Source organism: Littorina saxatilis, linkage group LG13 (assembly GCF_037325665.1).
Source record: "Littorina saxatilis isolate snail1 linkage group LG13, US_GU_Lsax_2.0, whole genome shotgun sequence".
Classification (NCBI taxonomy): Eukaryota; Metazoa; Mollusca; class Gastropoda; order Littorinimorpha; family Littorinidae; genus Littorina; species Littorina saxatilis.
In genome coordinates, this window is record NC_090257.1 from 7,654,139 (window position 1) to 7,665,244 (window position 11,106).

Sequence of the window (11,106 nt, forward strand, 5' to 3'; positions counted from 1 at the left end):
CCCCACACTATACTCTGAGAGCATAGTCAGCTCACTCCGCTTTCGTTGAGTAGGCATGCTGGGTATTTTCGTGTTTCCATAACCCACCGAACTCCGACATGGATTACAGGATCTTTTCCGTGCGCACTTGGTCTTGTGCTTGCGTGTACACACGAAGGGGGTTAAGTCACTAGCAGGTCTGCACATAAGTTGACCTGGGAGATCGGAAAAATCTCCACTCTTAACCCACCAGGCGGCAGCGACCGGGATTCGAGCTCACGACCTCCCGATTAGGAGGCCGACGTCTTACCACCACACCCCTGCGCCCGTCGGACCTGGATTCAAAACAAATATCGCTCAAAATGTCCTAGCTGCAAACAATGTTTGTGTCAAAAGACATCCCGCGTGTCAAAACTAACGGACATTCGACCGACCTGGCGTCAGAAGAATGCGTCAGAAGCACACAAAAAGGTATACGTAAATGTCCGAAAACCGAGGCCTGGACTGTACGAGAAAGTTACCACCCAAAACGGCAGTGTTGGATTGGTTACAATTGAGATTTGTTTGGATTTCACTCAATCAGACAGGGCGGGGATATAGCTCAGTCGGTAGCGCGCTGGATTTGTATCCAGTTGGCCGCTGTCAGCGTGAGTTCGTCCCCACGTTCGGCGAGAGATTTATTTTCTCAGAGTCAACTTTGTGTGCAGACTCTCCTCGGTGTCCGAACACCCCCGTGTGTACACGCAAGCACAAGACCAAGTGCGCACGAACAAGATCCTGTAATCCATGTCAGAGTTATAGAAACACGAAAATCAGTACCCAGCACGCTTCCTCCGAAAGCGGCGTATGGCTGCCTAAATGGCGGGGTAAAAACGGTCATACACGTAAAAGCCGTTGGAGTTTCAGCCCATGAACGAACAAACAAAACTCAATCAGACCTCGCGGTTTGTTCTCTCCCGTCTGGGTGGCACCCACTTTATCTTCGTGGACCTCAGCCCTGGGAACAACATCGCCCAACCATAGATCTATTTAGACCATCCTGGACCATAGACCATTTATCCTGGACCGCCAACTAGCTCTCTCTCCGCTCTTTCTCTCTATTACGAGGTAGCGCCTCTCGCATTTAGGAACCTACGCTTACATGGCCTTTCAGAAATCAGGGGGACGTGATATCCGGTGTCGATTGTAAACATGGACGAAGTTGCCGAGGTAAGTTCTGAAAATGCTAAAATAAACTCAGCAAAAGTGCACATGGAACATGTTTTTCGATGAGTTTTGTTAAGTTTAGTTTGGAGTTTTGGAAAATCCAGTTCATTGTCCCCTCCCATTGTCACAAATAACTGGAGCGTGCTTTCTTTTCACTGTCTTCGAATCGCTGGCCTTTCAAACCGGACGAGATGCGCCCCTGAAAGTCGAGAGTCGTAACCTCGAAGGGTCACGTGACGAGATGGCGGTCCAGGCTATTTTGGTCTATGGCCCAACTCACCCCTCTTCCCTACATTTTCAAACTAGTTGACTGAGAAGTTTACCGGATTCCCCAACCTAGAGTGTAAGACATCTTCTTGACACATAAAGTATCAGCATCTTGAACCCCTTTTCTCCTGTCAACTTCGCCCGACCATCGTCGATCTCATATCTTATCTGCCGTTGGACCACCATAATTATGAAATTGGCTGTATGATATGGAGAGATCCCAAGAATGAAGCAGAACAATTAGACTGATTAGCCTCGGATCGGTGGGCTTATAAAGGGGTAAGGAACGTGGGGGAATTTATGACCTGAAACTACTAAAAATGGATCGAAAGAGTGAGAGAGAGAGAGAGAGTATAGCAACATAGAGAGAGAGAGAGAGAGAGAGAGAGAGAGAGAGAGAGAGAAAAGGAGAGAGAGCGAGGGAGACAGACAGACATACAGACAGACAGATGGACAGACACACAGACACAGAGGCAGACATTTACAGTGAAAGAACGACTGGCAGGGACTGCGAGGGAAATAAAACTATGACATGAGAAGCAGACTAAGGACAGAGACAGACCTATCGACATTATCTCCACACACACACACACACACACACACTAATACACACGCACAAAAAACGCACACATATACACACACACACACATACACACACACACACACACACACACACACACACACACACACACACACACACACAAGGCTTTCTCTGAGAATACTTCTGGGGAAACCAGACACGCCTAAAGCAAGCAGAAGTTTGTGTATTTAACAGGCAAAAATGATCCAGCGGCACGGCTGAAAGATAGGTTAGAGCTACTCGAACTGAGAAAGCAGGTGTACAAATCTGTTGTTCTAGGATCGTCCAACTTCCCGTGCAAGTTCCTCATGCCTCCATTTTTTTTCCTCGGCTCCAAACAGTAATTTGTGGGCGGTTACAGCTTTTGGAAAGAGAGAGAGAACTCAGAACTCAGAGAGTTTATTGTTTAGGCTGGGGATGGCTGGCGCCTCATCAAATACATCCTCAACTATATACATCAACACCCCCCGCGGGTTAGGGGGAGTCCCATATTGGTTGGGACGAGAAAGAATTTACCCGATGCTAACCAGCATGTCGTAAGAGGCGACTAACAGGTTCTGTTTCTCCTTTTACCCTTGTTAAGTGTTTCTTGTATAGAATATAGTCAATGTTTGTAAAGATTTTAGTCAAGCAGTATGTAAGAAATGTTACGTCCTTTGTACTGGAAACTTGCATTCTCCCAGTAAGGTCATATATTGTACTACGTTGCAAGCCCCTGGAGCAATTTTTTGATTAGTGCTTTTGTGAACAAGAAACAATTAACAAGTGGCTCTATCCCATCTCCCCCCTTTCCCCTATCCCATCTCCCCCCTTCCCCCGTCGCGATATAACCTTGAATGGTTGAAAACGACGTTAAACACCAAATAAAGAAAGAAAGAAAGATCTACAGCAACGGACATAGTTGTATAAAAAACCAGCAGCTACGCAATGCACGAGAGAGAGAGAGAGAGAGAGAGAGAGAGAGAGAGAGAGAGAGAGAGAGAGAGAGAGAGAAAGAGAGAGAGAGAGAGAGAGAGGGAGAGGGAGTGAAAGAGAGCGAGAGACAGGCAGACAGACAGACAGACAGGCAGACAGACAGACAGACAGACAGACAGACAGACAGACAGACAGACAGACAGGCAGACAAACAGGCAGACAGACAGACAGACAGACAGGCATAAACAGAGATAGGCAGAAAGAGAGAGAAAGAGAGTGGTAGAGGAAGAGAAACGAAAGAGGGCTGGGGTGGGGTTGTGAGTTAGAGAGAGGGGGAGAAAGTTGCTTGGAGACGGAAGTAATTAATCATGGCAATTTGTAAAACAATCCTATATTTTTCTGTTTTATTATCTTGCTCTCAGTTGTTCGTAGGCTTTTGAATATGTAACCACTTTTGCTGTTCGTTATTTCTGTGACAGCTGCTTTTATTGTTTAGGTGTTGTGCTGCTGCTGCTGTTGCTGTTGTTGTTGTTGTTGTTGTTGTTGGTTTAAACAAAGTTTTATTCATGTTTTACATGTTCATGAGATTTACATTGTCATAACGTGAAAACAACAACAAGCCTACGGTTGTTGTTGCTGCTGTTGTCGTTTGCACTGTTGCTGTTGTCACTGTTGCTGTTGCTGTTGTTGTTGTTGTTGTTGTTATTGTTGTTGTCGTCGTTGTTGCTTTTGTTGCTTTTGCTGTTGGCACTGCTAATGGTGCTTGTGCTGATACTTTTGTCAGTAAAACTGATTACCAACAACGAGTCCTGCTATCCACAGTTCTAAGTTGATAATTCAGTGTTTCTTTTATAACAGAGCCGATGTAAATTATTCTCTCACAACAGAGCTTCATTAATTTTTCCCACACCATAGACACACAAAGGCTAAAATAAAACCATGTGACGTTATGAGATATGTCCACAATACAGTCGAGTTGAAGTCACTGTTCGCATTGAACTGGGCTTCAGTTGGCAGTTGCACACAGTCATAATAATGGAATATTGTGCCAGAAATTCTTCCGTTTTCAGAAACATGGCTGCTGCAGTTGATTACGTCGTAGAACAAATGTAGGCCGCCATGCTTCGGAGTTTTTGTTCACGTTGTATCTAGATAGACTGGAGATGACAACTCTGTTTTTGCGACGGTATGCTGTAATTTTCATTGAATTTTACCTTTCTTCCGAAGTACCATTCTGTGTTTAACCCCAAAGACAAAAACATCCGACGTCGTAACAGTGATAAAAAAAAATAAAAAAAATAACGACAAAATTCCTGCAGTAAATAACGCTAAGAACGGTTCAAACACTTACCTTAAAATCCACAATCGACATTCTTTGAACCATCGCTGTCCGGAATAAAGTTATTTTCCCATTAGGGGAAATATTGAAACCAAAAGTCACCGCACACACATGATGGCCGACAACCGTTTCCGACAACAGAGTCAACAGCAATAATCACCAACATTTTCCTGTGCGGCCATCACGCGCAGACAATGCGTCACGTGACGCGGAAATCTGGTCGATGATTGGTCGACGGCTTGGCTGCAATCTGCATAAACCTCAATCGACGTAAGCTGTGAAGGTACGTTCACGAAGAGCGCGCGTGTGTCTCTGAGTCTGAGCGAGAGAGAGAGAGAGAGAGAGAGAGAGAGAGAGAGTGCACCGAGAGAGAGAGAGAGAGAGAGAGAGAGAGAGAGAGAGAGACACACACACACACACACACACACACACACACACACACACACACAGAGAAACAATAGAAAGATAAAGTACCGCACAGCGGACGAGTAAACACGGAAACAAACATTGGCGCTTCAAAGGAAAGTTAGCAAACTGAGTATCAGTAAGCGGTTAAACGTGCACGCATTACTTTTGATTGCGTGTAATCTTTGATGCCATTGTCTTCTTAACTTTTCTCATTGGTATCACAGCGGAAGGCAATTGGGCTTTACGCATACGTTCAGGAAATCAATAATTGTTCGGTTTCCGAATGTTTCTTTGCGTCTTACGTCGGTTGGGAATTGTTCTTTACTTTTTTATATTTAGTCAAGTTTTGACTAAATATTTTAACATCGAGGGGGAATCGAAACGAGGGTCGTGGTGTATGTGCGTATGTGTGTGCGTGCGTGTGTGTGTGTGTGTGTGTAGAGCGATTCAGACTAAACTACTGGACCCATCTTTATGAAATTTGACATGAGAGTTCCTGGGTATGAAATTCCCGAACGTTTTTTTCATTTTTTTGATATATGTCTTTGATGACGTCATATCCGGCTTTTCGTGAAAGTTGAGGCGGCACTGTCACGCCCTCATTTTTCAACCAAATTGGTTGAAATTTTGGTCAAGTACTCTTCGACGAAGCCCGGGGTTCGGTATTGCATTTCAGCTTGGTGGCTTAAAAATTAATTAATGACTTTGGTCATTAAAAATCGGAAAATTGTAAAAAAAAATAAAAATTTATAAAACGATCCCAATTTACGTTTATCTTATTCTCCATCATTTGCTGATTCCAAAAACATATAAATATGTTATATTCGGATTAAAAACAAGCTCTGAAAATTAAATATATAAAAATTATTATCAAAATTAAATTGTCCAAATCAATTTAAAAACACTTTCATCTTATTCCTTGTTGGTTCCTGATTCCAAAAACATATAGATATGATATGTTTGGATTAAAAACACGCTCAGAAAGTTAAAACGAAGAGAGGTACAGAAAAGCGTGCTATCCTTCTCAGCGCAACTACTACCCCGCTCTTCTTGTCCATTTCACTGCCTTTGCCATGAGCAGTGGACTGACGATGCTACGAGTATACGGTATTGCTGCGTTGCATTGCGTTCAGTTTCATTCTGTGAGTTCGACAGCTACTTGACTAAATGTTGTATTTTCGCCTTACGCGACTTGTTTTTCTTCCAGCAACCGGGGTATCAGGTGGAAATTGTGATTTCATGTTATTCTCCGAGCAACTAGGGAGAGAGATCAAAACACAGATACAACACCAATTGTCAAATCATAGACCAAATAGCCTGGACCGCCAACTCGTCACGTGACCCTTGGAGGTTACGACGCTCGACTTTCACAGGGGCGCTTAGCGTCCGGTTTGAAAGACAGTGAAAAGAAAGCACGCTCCAGTTATTTGTGACAATGGGAGGTGACAATGAACGGGATTTTCCAAAACTCCAAACTAAACTTAACAAAACTCATTGTCACAACCCGAGGTTTTAGAGGTGCAGAAGAAGCTTATACAGGCTTTTTGTAGATACACGAGATGATGTAATTGTTATATGTTTGAGTGTATATAATAATTGTGTTATTTACAACATAAGCATTGGAGTCCAAACACTATTGTAGAATGTATGCGTGTGGGATGTGAGATGCTTTACGCCTGTAACTTCGCGTATTTGCAAGTTTGTGTCCGAATCGTGGAACGGGCTATAGTCACCCGGTAACGTGCGGTGAACAAACCAGGTCAAGCTGCAGAAAACGAAAGTTTGTAAATATTTGTTGGGCACAGTCGTGCAAATTAAATAATGTTCATTTCACCTGGTAAGATAATATAGTGTAATGCATAAATTATATTATAGCGTATCTATCGACTATTTAGTAAGAGAAGCATTAACATAGTCCGGGTCAGCGGTGTACGAATACACTTTGGCACCCCGTCAGCGAACTAGCACGGTTTTGGTTCAGTGCTACCCGAGAGAGTCAACGGTACGGTTGCAGACGTACTGGCGGGCGCGAGTACTCCATCACCCGGCGGTTTTTTACGGTGAGCGTTGTCATTGACTTGGCGGGTGGACTATTGTTTCGAATTGCTGTGGCTGAGTAGATGTCGTTGTCTAATGTTTGTTTTGTTTGTGTTTACGTTTCAGTAGTGTTGTAATATTGTGGGACACGATGATTTTGAAGCGTGTTTATGTCCGTGGGAAAGTGCACGGGAAATATGAGAATTACATCGACCGGCCCATTACTACCTATTTGTATAGGGAGCCTCGGGATTTACATGTATATTAATGCATGTTTGGGAAGTGATATGCAGTGAACATACAAGGTTGTCGTCAGCAAGACTGAGACTGGTCTTTTTTGCACAGAATCAAATGACGACATTTATAACAAATGACGTCATTATCAAGATTGGTACACAACGTATTATTGTGCATAATTTCTTTGTGATCCGTTGTGTTTTCGTAAAGATACAGTGTATTTAGTCATGTAAGCGAGAGACACTGGCCTAAAAAATGGCGGCAAAAAGCACATTTTCAGAGAAGGATTTTCGATCCTACATCAAAATAAGAACGGCACTTGGTAAAACGGCCGGTGACATACTTGAAGAGCTGAGAACTGTAAGCCGAGGCACAGCACCATCTCGCGCGACAGTTTTTCGGTGGGCAAAGCATTTCTCAACAGGGAAAACGTCTGTGGAAGATGCAAGGGGAAAAGTGAAGAAACCACCTGTAACCGACAATAAAATGGTGTCCCATGTGCAACGGTTAGTTGATGAAGATCCCCGAGTGAGCAGTCATTTTATCGCCGAAACACTGGACATTTCGTCGTCGTCTGTCTTGAGAGTTTTAAAACACAAACTTGGATACACAAAGGTGTGCGCGCGATGGGTACCACATTTCCTCACTGAAGAGAACAAGAGGTGTAGGGTTACGTTTGCCCAACGGCTACTCAAGATATACGACGGATGTGATCAAAAACGCTTGGATGAGATCGTGACTGGAGACGAAACTTGGGTGTACTTCTTTGAGCCAAAAAGAAAAGCTCAAAACAAAGCATGGATAAAAAAAAAGGTGCCAATGCCCCTCGGATCGTGCGAAAAAGTCGCTCCGGCAAGAAGGTTTTATACACAATATTTTATAACACAAAGGGCGTCATTTTTCAAAAACCACGCGAAAAAGGCAGAAGCATCACTGGGGTGTACTACAAGGAAAAAGTTCTTGCTGGCATCGTTCTTTACTACAAGAGAGCCAGACCAACTACAGGATTGAAAGGGATCAAATTACTTCATGATAACGCACCTGCTCACAAATCCAAGGTGGTGAAAGAGTACCTGGAGGAAGAAAACTTTGAAACTTTGCCACATCCTCCCTACTCTCCTGATCTTGCACCCTGTGACTTTTTTTTGTTTCCTCATCTGAAAAGACAATTGGCTGGGCGTCGATTTGACAGTCGATCAGCCCTCGGATCGGCTGTTTTCCAGTGTCTGAACCAGGTGCCAAAAAACGACTTCAAACGGTCATTTCTTGACTGGGTCCAACGACTTAAACTGTGTGTAGCCGCAAAGGGAGAATACTTCGAGGGTTTGAAATAAAAACAACTGCATCATCTAAAGATTTCCCGGTTTTTGAGACCAGTCTCAGTCTTGGTGACGACAACCTTGTACATGTAACTCTCCAACTGACATTGTCTGCCACTTGAAACAAATGACTTTCGAAGGAAAATTAACTCCAATATATAAATATTATGTATGATTTTTAATAATTACTTGCACTTTTTGAAAATAAAGCTTTTTCTACGATAAGGTAATGTATAAGTCATCCGGTAGAAAAACCGGAAGTATCGTGTACTAAGCATATGTATATGTTTAAAAAGTTAATTGTGTTAATGTAGAACATCTTGCCTATGTATATGTTTTGGTTTTGAATACTTTAGGGGAAAACCATAGCCATTATTCATTCATCTTCAACTAACACCCCTAATCTCAGGGCACATTTTGTTAGTGGGGGTAGGGTTTCAATCAGTCAAAAATCACTTTCATTCAATATTTTCTGCCATTTCAAATACATACACGTAATTGCACAATTTCTTGAATTTTAAGATGCTTTAACTGACTATACCAAGAAAACCTGCACTTTTTGTAGAATTAGTTTTTTGTCCATGATTTATGTTTAAAAATGTCAATTTTTACGACAAAAAATGCTAACGGTTGCCTCACCAGAGGACATGTACCAACGACGTGAATCGTGTCTGCCAATTAAAATGCATATATTTTGAAATAAGGGGAATCATAACATATTTCACTGTAAAGTGTCTCACTCTAATACCTTCTGGGTTCATTGTGTATTTGGTTAAGTGAATTGCAGATAAGTTTTTTTTGAAAATGAGAGCTATACATATATTTTATTAAAACTGAAACTGGTGGAGTGAAAAACAGACCTGTTTTGAAGAAGTCGTACTAAAATCATTTATGGGCTTGAACTTCACAGTTTGCGTGTTATCTTTTAAAGAAAACCCGTTTTCATCACTAACAATGACCTAATTTACACATACATATCGGTCGGTCATAGTCGCGTTTTTTTTTTTAGAGAGGTAGTGTACAAAATGTCGTTTTGTACGTTTAAATTACATGTCCATTATTTTAGTCATATATCAATCAATAAATAAATGCGCATACTTTTATTAAACGTTACTTTCACTTTAAGATCGCTTCTAACATTTAGTATAATTTCTGACAAATGCACGCTATGTAATAAATTGATAATATTGTGGACGCCATGTGGTAAAACCGGAAGTTGAATTATTTTGCGATAGCAAAATCCTTTTACAATGATCACTTTCCTTTTATATTAAGCTGATCTTTAACGTTATGGGTAAAAATCTAACAGATTGAACCAAATTATCCTTTTTCAAGCCTGTGTATGTGTAAACTCTTTTTTGCTTCGACCCGGTTCAGTTTTCGGAGTTGATTCAAAATCATCCATTATGTATCTTATGTGACTGTTGTTTTCCTCGGTAAATTAACAATTGTTGATGTAAAATAATTCTAGCTGTGAGAATAAACAATTTTCAAGATGTTTTTGATTGCGGTTTCAACCAGGCGTTCAGTTAGCTATACATATCGATTGAGAAAATGGCATTTCCTGTTTTGTCGTCCGCATGTTATACAGATGTTGTTAAAAATAAAACTGTGTATACGAATTAGGCATTTTACTTGCTGTCTGATGGCAAAAATCTTTAGCTTTCGTTTAAGGTATGATTTGCTTATATCCGTATGCAGTCAAGCGGTACATGACGGTTTTTTGTAACCTACACCCTGCGTCATGGCTGCATTTTTGCAGAATATGGGTCATGTTACAAAAACGCTTCTCATTCTTAGGTGGTTGGGTTTAGCCATTTGTCGTTTACCGAACTGTGGCTGCAAATAAAACGAACTTTCCAAAAAACATAATATCTAATGTGACCACCAAAAGTAACCTTTCCACTATAGCCAGCCAGGTGACTATAAGTACTTGCCTTGGAAAGTGCATTATTCTCATAAGTGTACCCAAATGTGCGGTATTTGTGAGGAACATGAACATCTTTCATGAGATCAAAATAAAACATGGCTCCAAACTCCCTCTTGGTGAGCTCTATGACAGGAAAGTAAATATCAACGAGCAGTATTACTTGGGAGCAGTTTCCTTTGCAGAGGAAACTTCGAGGAACGTAACATTTTGTGACACCGCTAATGATAGATCACAGTATCCATACGTCATTTCAGATACTACGATGCAATGTCAGGAGCTTAGAGCCTAAGCATTTTCAGAACCACCGCGTATACGGGCTTAGAAACAACACTATTCGCTACAGAAAGATTCAAGGTACAGTCTTTTCTAATTGTTCGTGAATTTAATTCATTACAAAGTCCTACTCTGCACAGAAAGCACCCAGACTGTTAATTGTGGTGGGTGTTCGATGGGGGATGACGGTTTTATCCCATGTATCAGCCTGGCCAGGTTCGAGATTATAGGCTGAAATGGTTGACACGGAAAGGACTTTGCTTTTAACGCATTACAATGTGAGACAACCGCTGACTCTGCCTAGGAGGTGTGCAAGTAACCCGTTGAAATTATGTCGCCTGCCTGTCACACGTTGAAGAACTGACATTGATTTTCAAAAGGATCAATTGATTCCATGATGACTAGATCAAATATACCTATATTATATATTATACGTTCGGCAGGTTGAGGCCCATTCCGTGCAAAGGTTAATTGTTGTTGTTTTTGCTTTAGTCCTCTACTGAAGAAATGCTTACCGTGATCTTGTCATACAGTATTTTAATATGTTATTATATTTGTTTTCTTTTTATATTTAGTCAAGTTTTGACTAAATATTTTAACATCGAGGGGGAATCGA

At 41.6% G+C, this 11,106-nt stretch overlaps 1 protein-coding gene and 1 long non-coding RNA gene across 2 annotated transcripts in view; one reads left to right on the forward strand and one right to left on the reverse strand.

Moving 5' to 3' along the window:
• The window catches only part of LOC138983523 (uncharacterized), a 57,820-nt gene extending 53,359 nt beyond the window's left edge, over window positions 1-4,461 (reverse strand). Inside the window, exon 1 of the mRNA XM_070356785.1 lies at window positions 4,299-4,461. The gene's annotated coding sequence lies outside the window, so the exon portion shown is untranslated. The remainder of the gene's footprint in view (window positions 1-4,298) is intronic.
• LOC138983528 (uncharacterized) overlaps window positions 2,498-11,106 on the forward strand; it is an 86,283-nt gene continuing 77,674 nt past the window's right edge. Inside the window, exon 1 of the long non-coding RNA XR_011461180.1 lies at window positions 2,498-2,609. This is a non-coding gene — a long non-coding RNA (uncharacterized lncRNA). The remainder of the gene's footprint in view (window positions 2,610-11,106) is intronic.